The following is a 14,682-nucleotide window of genomic DNA, read 5'->3' as shown; positions in this document are numbered from 1 at the left end:
ATCTCAGGTTTATGACAATTTATGCTCTAAATTGTTTATTATAATTATATTACACTGTTATTTTAATGTCCACAAAACAAATTTTAAAGGTCTATGATAAAAATGTTACATTAGGTTTCTAATGTTGCTATAAAAAATTATCACAACTTCAGTGGCTTCAGTTCAGTTCAGTCACTCAGTCATGTCTGACTCTTTGTAACCCTATGAATTGCAGCACGCCAGGCCTCCCTGTCCATCACCAACTCCCGGAGTTCACTCAGACTCACGTCCATCAAGTCAGCGATGCCATCCAACCATCTCATCCTCTGTCATCCCCTTCTCCTCCTGCCCCCAACCCCTCCAGCATCAGAGTCTTTTCCAATGAGTCAACTCTTCGCATGAGGTGGCCCAAGTACTGGAGTTTCAGCTTTAGCATCAGTCCTTCCAGTGAACACCCAGGACTGATCTCCTTTAGGATGGACTGGTTGAATCTCCTTGCAGTCCAAGGGACTCTCAAGAGTCTTCCAACACCACAGCTCAAAAGCATCAATTCTTCAGTGCTCAGCTTTCTTCACAGTCCAACTCTCACATCCATACATGACTACTGGAAAAAACATAGCCTTGACTAGACGGACCTTTGTTGGCAAAATAATGTCTCTGCTTTTGAATATGCTATCTAGGTTGGTCATAACTTTCCTTCCAAGGAGTAAGCGTCTTGTAATTTCATGGCTGCAGTCACCATCTGCAGTGATTTTGGAGCCCCAGAAAATAAAGTCTGACACTGTTTCCACTGTTTCCCCATTTATTTCCCATAAAGTGATGGGATCAGATGCCAAGATCTTAGTTTTCTGAATGTTGAGCTTTAAGCCAACTTTTTCACTCTCCTCTTTCACTTTCATCAAGAGGCTTTTTAGTTCCTCTTCACTTTCTGCCATAAGGTGGTGTCATCTGCATATCGAGAACACAAAAGTGTGATGTAAGTTGTTGTAGGTTTTTAATAGTTTTGTAGGTTATTATCCTGCAGTCATGAAATTAAAAGATTCTTTCTCCTTGGAAAGAAAGCTATGGTAAACCTAGACAGTGTATTCAAAAGCAGAGGCATCACTTTGCCAACAAAGGTCCATGTAGTCAAAGCTATGGTTTTCCTTGTAGTCATTTGTGAATGTCAGAGTTGGACTATAAAGAAGGTCTAGTGCCAAATAATTGATTCTTTTGAATTGTCGTGCTGGAGACTTCTTGAGAGACCCTTGGACTTCAAGGAGATCAAACCAGTCAATCCTAAAGAAAATCAACCCTAAATATTCATTGGAAGGACTGATGCTGAAGCTGAAGTTCCAATACTTTGGCCACCTGAGGGAGAACTGACTCATTGGAAAAGACCCTGATGCTGGTAAAGATTGAGGGCAAGGGGAGAAGCAGGCAGCAGAGGATGAGATGGTTAAATAGCATCACTGACTAAATGTACAAGAATTTGAGAAAATTTCATGTGAGATAATGAAGGACAGGGAAGTCTGGCATTCTGCAGTCCTTGAGGTCACAAAGAATCAGAAACAACTTCTGTGAAAAAGTCACAGAAGAACAAAAGTTGTTAATCCAAAATTTACAGGACTCAAATCTTACTGGGATAAAATAATGTTTTAGAAGGGCTGTGTTCCTTTCTTGAAGTCTTAGGAACAAATCTCTTTCTTTACCTTTTCTACCTTTTAGAGGCCATCACATTCCTTGACTCATAGCACCCTTCCTTCATCTTCAAAACCAATAACGTTGACCCAGTTTCTGTCATCACATCTTTTTCTCTGACTCTCTGCTGCCTCAGTCTTCCACTTCTCAGGACCCTTGTGATTATGCTGTGCCCATCTGCATAATCTAGTATGCTGCTGCTGCTGCTAAGTCGCTTCAGTCGTGTCCGACTCTGTGCGACCCCATAGACGGCAGCCCACCAGGATCCACCGTCCCTGGAATTCTCCAGGCAAGAACACTGGAGTAGGTTGCCATTTCCTTCTCCAATGCATGAAAGTGAAAAGGGAAAATGAAGTCGCTCAGTCGTGTCTGACTCTTAGCAACCCCATGGACTGCAGCCTACCAGGCTCCTCCATCCATGGGATTTTCTAGGCAAAAGTATTGGAGTGGGGTGCCATTGCCTTCTCCATAATCTAGTATAATTTCTCTATTTTTAGATCTGCTGCTTAGCAATTTTAATTCTTCTTTGCTTTGCAAACTATGTAGTTTCCAAGGATTAGGATATGATCATCTTGGGAGGAGTGGCATTATTTTGCTTACCACAGTAACTGAATAGAAAAGCCCACTTGAGGAACATAGGTGAGTCAGGAAGTAGCCTCTCTGTAGCAACCCATGATTCTGTGGGAATTTGTTTTATTTTTAGTTTATTTTTAATTTATTATTTATTTTAGTTTTGGTCCTTTTATGAATAAACTCTAGTTTATTTGTTTTATGATTCAACTGTATCAGGTCAACTCTAAGTATTGCAAATCTCAGTCAAATTAAGATAGAATTTCTGGGAATGGGGCTTAATTTCTCAAGTTATTAAAATTTGTCACCAGGGTTGAGAATTTAGGAATGATATAGTAGATAATATGATGATACTTCTCTAGTTAGTCAGCTTTACTCATTGTATCAAGGGCAAATAATAGCACAGATATACAAATTGAATATATTATGATCCTCAAATATATGGAGTAGAGTTAAAATTCTACTAAAAGCTACATCTGCCTCTATATCTGATTCATGAAACTGGAGAATTTTCTTCTGAATTTCATGGAATGTCTTCACGTGTTTTGATGAATTGTGGAGATGAGATGAAGATTCATAGTTGAAACATTCAAACCTGGAGTGAAGAGAATTTTTTTGTTTTGTTTTTTGAGTTGTTTTGGATCACTGAATGTAGGTTAGAGCATCAGTTCTACTCATATAGTTTTCTTATGCAGGAGCCCTTGCGTCTTTCTTTAGAAAAAAATGTATCTACCAGTAGATTTAGTATTTTCTTCCTTGTTTGACAAACAATAAGGAATTAAACATGCAAATGTGAGTCTGTTGTAAACAGAGATCTCTGGAAGCTTTCAGAAATCAAGCATGCCCAGTAGAGGCAAGGTTCAAGACCAGAACAGGCAGGCTACAGATCTGCAGCCAAGATAGCTGGCAGTCCAAATTCTCGACTGAATGGAGCACAGGGAGAGGAAATCTTGCCTACGGTAGACAGCGGGAGAGTTGGCAGATAAACTAGAACACCACAATGTGACATGATGGGGAAAGTATGTTGGCTATGAGGACAGTAATTCTTTCTTTCCTTCTGTTTCAAAATTTCTTATAATATTGAGTGTTTTTATCCCCTATACATAAAGGGAACTAGGAATGGAGATTTATTTCTAAAATATCCACATTTTAACAATCTCCAAAGTCTGAATATTTGTATACTTCTTATACTTTTTTTTTCCAGTAATTGAGGTTTGCTTTATATCCTTAGGAATATAGTAAGTTGCTTATGAAAAATACTTTTTTTCTCCTTTTAAACTTTTGCATAGTAACATGAATGCTTGTACTTTCCTTTTGATTTTCTTCGTTTCAAAAATTGTTATTTGGCCTCCTGGGAATAAGTTAGACTTTAATATGTTCACTTTTTCTACAACTTTATTTGTGTATAGCAAGCAAAGAAGCTATTTCTACAATGTGAGGAAAAGTTTCTCCTATGAGGTTTATGACAGATGAACACCAGCAGAAAGGTTGTTGTTCTTGAAATGTTCTACAGAATAAAGGGATAAAAATCAGTATTTTATACATATCTTTTCTCAGTGTTGAGAAACCTAGAAGGATGAGGAAAAAATTTGAAAAAAATAAATGTGAATCCAGATACACAGACACAATAGGTCAAACTAAAAGCCCAACTGAACAAACCAGCAGATTATACACATAGTCCTCTCTACAAATGTCTATAGCAATATGTAGATACATTTCTATCTGAATAGATATAGAGACTGATACTTTCCTAGGTGAATATTTCTTGTTCTTTATGGGTAACCATACTCATTTTCAAGTTATACAATAAAAATTTAAATATGAATGTGCAGTATTTATATGACCTCTTGCTTAACTTTAGATCCCATCTAATGGTACCTTAGCTTACCTGGTGTGAACTACCTTGGTTCTTTCCTTTTCTTTTATATCCACATCTTCTGACTATGACTCTCAGAAAGGACTTTCACTCTCCTGACCTTTTTCTTGCTTCAGTGACAAAAGCTCAGGGAATGAAGTGAGGGATGCAGATCTTCATTTCAGTTCAACTGTTACTAATTTCACATCCCTATAACTGGTAGTATTGTGCAAAGAAGATGCAGATTCAGTTAGAATGCCTGCAGCTCTGGGTCAGGTAGGGTTACTACATTAATATTAATACAGATTGGAGAAGTGGATATAAAGCTTGGAGCTGAATGTCAAAGAAAATCTATCTGAGCATAATTCTAATCATCACTTTTTACTCATTGCAAGGAGAACATGGTTTCTTTAGAATTACAGGCACAGTCAGTAATGGAATTCCGAATGTCACATATATCTCCATAATGCTAGCTTTGTGTAATCTCTTTAATAGATAGATAGATGGATGGAGAGAGGATAGATACATAGATAGATAGGTATTAGAGATGGCTAGATAAACTGGAAGTCAGGCATTTTATGATACAAGCATAATTTTATGTATTCTTTGGCTTCCCTGGTGGTTCAGTGGTAAAAGAATCTGCCTGCAATGCAGGAGACACAGGAGATGTGGGTTTGATCCCTGTGTTGGGAAGATCCCCTAGAGGAGGGCATGGCAACCTACTCCAGTATTCTTGCCTGGAGAATCCCATGGAAAGAGAAACCTGGTGGATTTCAGACCATGGGGTTGCAAAGGGTTTGACACGACTTAGCAACTGAGCACACATGCATGCAGCTTTTATAGTTAGTTGGGTTACAACTTTTTCTTTATGCTATTCCACATATAATGATGATTTTATATTATCAGTTATCAGAAAAAGATCAACCTTAATTTCATTGCTCGCTTAATCAAGGGCTTCTCTAGTAGCTCAGACAGTAAAGAATCTGCCTGCAATAATGCAAGAGACCTGAGTTTGATCCCTGGGTGGGAAAGATCCTCTGGTGAAAGGAATGGCTACCCACTCCAGAAATCTTGCCTGGAGAATCTCATGGACAGAGAAACCTGGTGGGCTAGAGTCAGAAAGGACTGAGTGACTAACACGTTCACTTTTTTTTTTTTTTTCATCTTCTCTTAGTCAAATAACATGAGACTTTGAAGAAATTCACATTTATCTGTAGCTAAGTTCTCCAGTCATCAGAAAGCGATCGCTGGAATTCACACATGATGAATTGATTGTTACAAGTAGAATGTAACAAGGGAATCATCCTCTCCTACACCTGAGGTGTGAGCATCTTTCATTTATGTCTTTTTCATCTGGCCCACAATGCTTCTGGAATGCCACAGGTACCCTGAAAGATAGGGAGCAGGTCTAACTTCTTAGGAATTCTTATATCAGCCAATGCGCCTTTGTCTGGAGAAGATTCCCTCACTTTTCCATGACACCTTGAGTAATACCACTATAAAGGGGGGAGCAAAACTTGTAAAATTTCATTAATACAATGCTTACAGTTTTCTAGAAAAAAAAAAGACAATTATTCTCCTACTGTTTTGTAGTCCAACCTAATAATTCAACCCTAACTATGTCTAAAATTATGCCATTTTATCCTATGGGTTTAAGAATGAATTCTGATGGATAAGAAAATGATATATATATTCTTATATAACCATGACATACTATTTTTTTTAATTTTTAATTTTTATTTTATTTAACTTTACAATACTGTATTGGTTTTGCCATATATCAAAATGAATCTGCCATAGGTATACATGTGTTCCCCATCCTGAACCCTCCTCCCTCCCCATACCATCCCTCTGGGTCGTCCCAGTGCACCAGCCTCAAGCATCCAGTATCGTGCATTGAAACTGGGCTGGTGACTTGTTTCATATATGATATTTTACATATTTCAATGCCATTCTCCCGAATCATCCCACCCTCTCCCTCTCCAACAGAGTCCAAAAGACTGCTCTATACATCAGTGTCTCTTTTGCTGTCTCACATACAGGGTTATTGTTACCATCTTTCTAAACTCCATATATATGTGTTAGTATACTGTATTGGTGTTTTCTTTCTGGCTTACTTCACTCTGCATAATAGGCTCCAGTTTCATCCACCTCATTAGAACTGATTCAAATGTATTCTTTTTAATGGCTGAATAATACTCCATTGTGTATATGTACCACTGCTTTCTTATCCATTCATCTGCTGATGGACATCTAGGTTGCTTCCATGTCCTGGCTATTATAAACAGTGCTGCGATGAACATTGGGGTACACGTGTCTCTTTCAATTCTGGTTTCCTCGGTGTGTATGCCCAGCAGTGGGATTGCTGGATCATAAGGCAGGTCTATTTCCAGTTTTTTAAGGAATCTCCACACTGTTCTCCATAGTGGCTGTACTAGTTTGCATTCCCACCAACAGTGTAAGAGGGTTCCCTTTTCTCCACACCCTCTCCAGCATTTATTATTTGTAGACTTTTGGATCGCAGCCATTCTGACTGGTGTGAAATGGTACCTCATAGTGGTTTTGACTTGCATTTCTCTGATAATGAGTGATGTTGAGCATCTTTTCATGTGTTTGTTAGCCATCTGGATGTCTTCTTTGGAGAAATGTCTATTTAGTTCTTTGGCCCATTTTTTGATTGGGTCATTTATTTTTCTGGAATTGAGGTGTAGGAGTTGCTTATATATTTTTGAGATTAGTTGTTTGTCTGTTGCTTCATTTGCTATTATTTTCTCCCATTCTGAAGGCTGCCTTTTCACCTTGCTTATAGTTTCCTTTGTTGTGCAGAAGCTTTTAAGTTTAATTAGGTCCCATTTGTTTATTTTTGCTTTTATTTCCAGTATTCTGGGAGGTGGGTCATAGAGGATCCTGCTGTGATGTATGTCAGAGAGTGTTTTGCCTATGTTCTCCTCTAGGAGTTTTATAGTTTCTGGTCTTACATTTAGATCTTTAATCCATTTTGAGTTTATTTTTGTGTATAGTGTTAGAAAGTGCTCTAGTTTCATTCTTTTACAAGTGGTTGACCAGTTTTCCCAGCATAACTTGTTAAAGAGATTGTCTTTAATCCATTGTATATTCTTACCTCCTTTGTCAAAGATAATGTGTACATGTGTGCATAGATTTATCTCTGGGCTTTCTATTTTGTTCCATTGATCTATATTTCTGTCTTTATGCCAGTACCATACTGTCTTGATGACTGTGGCTTTGTAGTAAGAGCCTGAAGTCAGGCAGGTTGATTCCTCCAGTTCCGCTCTTCTTTCTCAAGATAGCTTTGGCTATTCGAGGTTTTTTGTATTGCCATACAAGTTGTGAAATTATTTGTTCTAGCTCTGTGAAGAATACCGTAGCTTGATAGGGATTGCATTGACTCTATAAATTGCTTTGGGTAGTATACTCATTTTCACTATATTTATTCTTCCAATCCATGAACATGGTATATTTCTCCATCTATTAGTGTCCTCTTTGATTTCTTTCACCAGTGTTTTATAGCTTTCTAAATATAGGTCTTTAGTTTCTTTAGGTAGATATATTCCTAAGTATTTTATTCTTTTCATTGCAATGGTGAATGGAATTGTTTCCTTAATTTCTCTTTCTGTTTTCTCATTATTAGTGTATAGGAATGCAAGGGATTTCTGTGTGTTGATTTTATATCCTGCAACTTTACTATAGTCATTGATTAGTTCTAGTAATTTTCTGGTGGATTCTTTAGGGTTTTCTATGTAGAGGATCATGTCATCTGCAAACAGTGAGAGTTTTACTTCTTCTTTTCCAATTTGGATTCCTTTTATTTCTTTTTCTGCTCTGATTGCTGTGGCCAAAACTTCCAAAACTATGTTAAATAGTAATGGTGAAAGTGGGCACCCTTGTCTTGTTCCTGACTTTAGAGGAAATGCTTCAATTTTTCACCATTGAGGATAATGTTTGCTGTGGGTTTGTCATATATAGCTTTTATTATGTTGAGATATGTTCCTTCTATTCCTGCTTTCTGGAGAATTCTTATCATAAATGGATGTTGAATTTTGTCAAAGGCTTTCTCTGCATCTATTGAGATCATCATATGGTTTTTATTTTTCAATTTGTTTATGTGGTGTATTACATTGATTGATTTGCAGATATTGAAGAATCCTTGCATCCCTGGGATAAAGCCCACTTGGTCATGGTGTATGATCTTTTTAATGTGTTGTTGGATTCTGATTGCTAGAATTTTGTTAAGGATTTTTGCATCTATGTTCATCAGTGATATTGGCCTGTAGTTTTCTTTTTTTGTGGGATCTTTGTCAGGTTTTGGTATTAGGGTAATGGTGGCCTCAAGAATGAGTTTGGAAGTTTACCTTCGTCTGCAATTTTCTGGAAGAGTTTGAGTAGGATAGGTGTCAGCTCTTCTCTAAATTTTTGGCAGAAATCAGCTGTGAAGCCGTCTGGACCTGGGCTTTTGTTTGCTGGAAGATTTCTGATTACAGTTTCAATTTCCGTGCTTGTGATGGGTCTGTTAAGATTTTCTATTTCTTCCTGGTCGAGTTTTGGAAAGTTGTACTTTTCTAAGAATTTGTCCATTTCTTCCTCGTTGTCCATTTTATTGGCATATAATTGTTGATAGTACTCTCTTATGATCCTTTGTATTTCTGTGTTGTCTGTTGTGATCTCTCCATTTTCATTTCTAATTTTATTGATTTGATTTTTCTCCCTTTGTTTCTTGATGAGTCTGGCTAATGGTTTGTCAATTTTATTTATCCTTTCAAAGAACTAGCTTTTGGCTTTTTTGATTTTTGCTATGGTCTCTTTTGTTTATTTTGCATTTATTTCTGCCCTAATTTTCAAGATTTCTTTCCTTCTACTAACTTTCCTTCTACTGGGGTTCTTCATTTCTTCCTTTTCTAGGTGCTTTAGGCGTAGAGTTAGGTTATTTATTTGACTTTTTTCTTGTTTCTTGAGGTATGCCTGTATTGCTATGAACTTTCCCCTTAGGACTGCTTTTACAGTGTCCCACAGGTTTTGGGTTGTTGTGTTTTCATTTTCATTCATTTCTATGCAAATTTTGACTTCTTTTTTGATTTCTTCTGTGATTTGTTGGTTATTCAGCAGCGTGTTGTTCAGCTTCCCTATGTTGGAATTTTTAATAGTTTTTCTCCTGTAATTGAGATCTAATCTTACTGCATTGTGGTCAGAAAAGATGCTTGGAATGATTTCAATTTTTCTGAATTTACCAAGGCTAGATTTATGGCCCAGGATGTGATCTATCTAACGGAGAAGGTTCCGTGTGCGCTTGAGAAAAAGGTGAAATTCATTGTTTTGGGATGAAATGTCCTATAGATATTAATTAGGTCTAACTGGTCTATTGTATCATTTAAAGTTTGTGTTTCCTTGTTGATTTTCTGTTTAGTTGATCTGTCCATAGGTGTGAGTGGGGTATTAAAGTCTCCCACTATTATTGTGTTATTGTTAATTTCTCCTTTCATACTTGTTAGTATTTGTCTTACATATTGTGGTGCTCCTATGTTGGGTGCATATATGTTTATAATTGTTATATCTTCTTCTTGGATTGATCCTTTGATCATTATGTAGTGACCTTCTTTGTCTCTTTTCACAGTCTTTGTTTTAAAGTCTATTTCATCTGATATGAGTATTGCTACTCCTGCTTTCTTTTGGTCCCTATTTGCATGGAAAATCTTTTTCCAGCCCTTCACTTTAAGTCTGTATGTGTCCCTTGTTTTCAGGTGGGTCTCTTGTAGACAACATATGTAGGGGTCTTGTTTTTGTATCCATTCAGCCAGTCTTTGTCTTTTGGTTGGGGCATTCAACCTGCATTTACGTTTAAGGTAATTTTTGATAAGTATGATCCCCTTGCCATTTACTTTATTGTTTTGTGTTTGAATTTATACACCGTTTTTGTGTTTCCTGTCTAGAGAAGATCCTTTAGTATTTGTTGGAGAGCTGGTTTGGTGGTGCAGAATTCTCTCAGCTTTTGCTTGTCTGTAAAACTTTTGATTTCTCCTTCATATTTGAATGAGATCCTTGCTGGGTACAATCATCTGGGCTGTAGGTTATTTTCTTTCATCACTTTAAGTATGTCTTGCCATTCCCTCCTGGCTTGGAGAGTTTCTATTGAAAGATCGGCTGTTATCCTTATGGGAATTCCCTTGTGTGTTATTTGTTGTTTTTCCCTTGCTGCTTTTAATATTTGTTCTTTGTGTTTGATCTTTGTTAATTTGATTAATATGTGTGTTGGGGTGTTTTGCCTTGGGTCTATCCTATTTGGGACTCTCTGGGTTTCTTGGACTTGGGTGATTATTTCCTTCCCCATTTTAGGGAAGTTTTCAACTATTATCTCCTCAAGTATTTTCTCACGGTCTTTCTTTTTGTCTTCTTCTTCTGGAACCCCTATGATTCGAATGTTGTAGCATTTAATATTGTCCTGGAGGTCTCTGAGATTGTCCTCATTTCTTTTAATTCGTTTTTTCTTTTTTCCTCTCTGATTCATTTATTTCTACCATTCTGTTTTCTAATTCACTAATCCTATCTTCTGCCTCTGTTATTCTACTATTTGTTGCCTCCAGAGTGTTTTTGATCTCATTTATTGCATTGTTCATTATATATTGACTCTTTTTTATTTCTTCTAGGTCCTTGTTAAACCTTTCTTGCATCTTCTCAATCCTTGTCTCCAGGCTATTTATCTGTGATTCCATTTTAATTTCAAGATTTTGGATCAATTTCACTATCATTATTCAGAATTCTTTATCAGGTAGATTCCCTATCTCTTCCTCTTCTGTTTGGTTTGGTGGGCATTTATCCTGTTCCTTTACCTGTTGGGTATTCCTCTGTCTCTTCATCTTGTTTAAATTGCTGAGTTTGGGGTGTCCTTTCTGTATTCTGGCAGTTTGTGGAGTTCTCTTTATTGTAGTGTTTCCTCACTGTGTGTGGGTTTGTACAGGTGGCTTGTAAAGGTTTCTTGGTTAGGGAAGCTTGTGTCGGTGTTCTGATGGGTGGATCTGGATTTCTTCTCTCTGGAGTGCAATGAAGTGTCCAGTAATGAGTTATGAGATGTCTATGGTTTGGGGATGACTTTGGGCAGCCTGTATCTTGGAGCTCAAGGCTGTGTTCCTGTGTTGCTGGAGAATTTGCATGGTATGTCTTGCCCTGGAACTTGTTGGCCCTTGTGTGGTGCTTGGTTTCAGTGTAGGTATGGAGGCATTTGATGAGCTCCTGTCAATTAATGTTCCCTGGAGTCAGGGTTTGGACTTAAGCTTCCTGCTTCCAGTTATTGGTCTTATTTTTACAGTAGTCTCAAAACTTCTCCTTCTATACAGCACCATTGATAAAACATTTAGGTTAAAGAGGAAAAGTTTCTCTACCGTGAGGGTCACCCAGAGAGATTCACAGCATTACATGGAGAAGAGAAGAGTGAGGAGGGAGTTAGAGGTGACCCGAATGAGATGAGGTGGAATCAATGGAGGAGAGAGCGGGCTAACCAGTAATCACATCCTTATGTGCACTCCACAACTGGACCGCTCAGAGATGTTCACAGAGTTATACAGAGAAGAGAAGAGGGAGGAAGGAGACAGATGTGGCCAGGAGGATAAAAGGAGGGAATGAAAAGGAGAGAGACTGATCCAGCCAGTAATCAGTTCCCTAAGTGTTCTCCACCAACTGAAACACACAGAAATTCACAGAGTTGGGTAGAGTAGAGCAGGGTTAGGGAGAAGACACAGGCGACCTGGTGGAAAAAAAGGAGAGTCTGAAGCGGGAGAGAGCAGTCAAGCCAGTAATCTTGCTCTCTAGTAAAAAATGGGTACTGAAGATTAGGTTCTTAAAGGTACAAAATTGGTAACAAATACCTAAAAGCAAAAATTAAAAATCTAGAGTAGAGTTTGCAATTTCACAAATACAATGGTAAAGAAAAGAAGAAGGAAAAGAAAGAGGGAAAAAAAAAGTCACAAAAATTATAAAGAAGATATAGGTACAAAATTGATAACAAATACCAAAAAGCATAAATTAAAAATATAGAGTAGAGTTTGCAATTTCAGGAATACAATGTTAAAGAAAAGATGAAGAGAAAGACAGAGAGAGAAAAAAAAAGTCACAAAAGTTATAAAAAAAAAATATAGGTACAAAATTGATAACAAATACCAAAAAGCTAAAATTAAAAATCTAGAGCAGAGTTTGGAATTTCAAAAATACAATGTTAAAGCAAAGAAGAAAAAAAAACCAACAAAACAAGGTCACAAAAGTTATAAAAAATAAATATATGAAGTTTGCTTTTTTTAAAAAAAGGGTCTTTTTTTTTTTTGCAAAGTAATAGTAGGTTATAAAAGTGAAAATTAAAGGAGTAAGAGAGGACTTAAAATTTTTAAAAAAATTTAAAAAAATAGAAAGAAAGAATGATCGTAAAAATAGTAAAAAAAAAAAAATATAGGACTTTCTCTGATGTTGTTGTGGGTATTGTGGGTTCAGTTCATTTTCGGCTAGTTCCTTGTTCCGGCTTATATTTCTCAAGATCTATAGGCCCCTTTTTATGTAGTCGGTACTAACCACGGGGTTTTAATCTATTGCCTGTCGCTTCCAAGGCGGTTCCCTCTGTTATAGCTTCTTCTGTTTGCTGGCCTCTTCAGTGTCTGAAAAAAAAGAACTGTACAAAAAAAGATCTTCATGACCCAGATAATCACGATGATGTGATCAGTGACCTAGAGCCAGACATCCTGGAATGTGAAGTCAAGTGGGCCTTAGAAAGCATCACTATTAACAAAGCTAGTGGAGGTGATGGAATTCCAGTTGAGTTATTCCAAATATTGAAAGATGATGCTGTAAAAGTGCTGCACTCAATATGCAAGCAAATTTGGAAAACTCAGCAGTGGCCACAGGACTGGAAAAGTTCAGTTTTCATTCCAATCCCAAAGAAAGGCAATGCCAAAGAATGCTCAAACTACTGCACAATTGCACTCATCTCACACGCTAGTAAAGTAATGCTCAAAATTCTTCAAGCCAGGCTTCCACAGTATGTGAACCAGGAACTTCCAGATGTTCAAGCTGGTTTTAGAAAAGGCAAAGGAACCAGAGATCAAATTGCCAACATCCACTGGATCATAGAAAAAGCAAGAGAGTTCCAGAAAAACATCTATTTCTGCTTTATTGACTATGCCAAAGCCTTTGACTGTGTGGATCACAATAAACTGTGGAAATTTCTGAAAGAGATGGGAATACCAGACCACCTGATCTGCCTCTTGAGAAATTTGTATGCAGGTCAGGAAGCAACAGTTAGAACTGGACATAGAACAACAGACTGGTTCCAAATAGGAAAAGGAGTTTGTCAAGGTGGTATATTGTCACCCTGTTTATTTAACTTATATGCAGAGTACATCATGAGGAACGCTGGACTGGAAGAAACACAAGCTGGAATCAAGATTGCCGGGAGAAATATCAATCACCTCAGATATGCAGATGACACCACCCTTATGGCAGAAAGTGAAGAGGAACTCAAAAGCCTCTTGATGAAAGTGAAAGAGGAGAGTGAAAAAGTTGGCTTAAAGCTCAACATTCAGAAAACAAAGATCATGGCATCCGGTCCCACCACTTCATGGGAAATAGATGGGCAAACAGTGGAAACAGTGTCAGACTTAATTTTTCGGGGCTCCAAAATCACTGCAGATGGTGACTGCAGCCATGAAATTAAAAGACGCTTACTCCTTGGAAGGAAAGTTATGACCAACCTAGATAGTGTATTCAAAAGCAGAGACATTACTTTGCCAACAAAGGTTCGTCTAGTCAAGGCTATGGTTTTTCCTGTGGTCATGTATGGATGTGAGAGTTGGACTATGAAGAAGGCTGAGTGCCGAAGAATTGATGCTTTTGAACTGTGGTGTTGGAGAAGACTCTTGAGAGTCCCTTGGACAGCAAGGAGATCCAACCAGTCCATTCTGAAGGAGATCAGCCCTGGGATTTCTTTGGAAGGAATGATGCTAAAGCTGAAACTCCAGTCCTTTGGCCACCTCATGTGAAGAGTTGACTGATTGGAAAAGACTCTGATGCTGGGAGGGATTGGGGGCAGGAGGAGAAGGGGATGACAGAGGATGAGATGGCTGGATGGCATCACTGACTCGATGGACGTTCGTCTGAGTGAACTCCGGGAGTTGGTGATGGACAGGGAGGCCTGGTGTGCTGCAATTCATGGGGTCGCAAAGAGTCGGACATGACTGAGTGACTGATCTGATCTGATCTGATCTGATCTCAGTGTCTGATTTCTGCCCTGATACAAAGGGGGCGATGGTGGACACCTTTTTTTTTTTTTTTTTTTTTTTTTTAAGGCTCACTTATTCAGTCGTGCTGTTGGGAGGGAGGGACGCTTCAAATAAATGACTGGCGTGTGCTCGCACTACCTCAGCCACACTGGGCCTGCCCCCGCTCACGGCTCATGTATCCTCCCTGCCCACACTGCTCAGGCTCTAGATTGTTCTGCTGGGAACCATCCACGGCTGGCCCTGGGCTGCTTGCACCTCCCAGGTCTAAGCCGCTCAGGTTCAGGCACTCGGGTAGTCCTCAGAGGCACAGACTCAGTTGGGCCTGCGTTT

The sequence above is a fragment of the Bubalus bubalis genome, chromosome 10, assembly GCF_019923935.1.
Source record: "Bubalus bubalis isolate 160015118507 breed Murrah chromosome 10, NDDB_SH_1, whole genome shotgun sequence".
NCBI lineage: Eukaryota > Metazoa > Chordata > Mammalia > Artiodactyla > Bovidae > Bubalus > Bubalus bubalis.
This window is presented reverse-complemented; position numbering follows the sequence as displayed.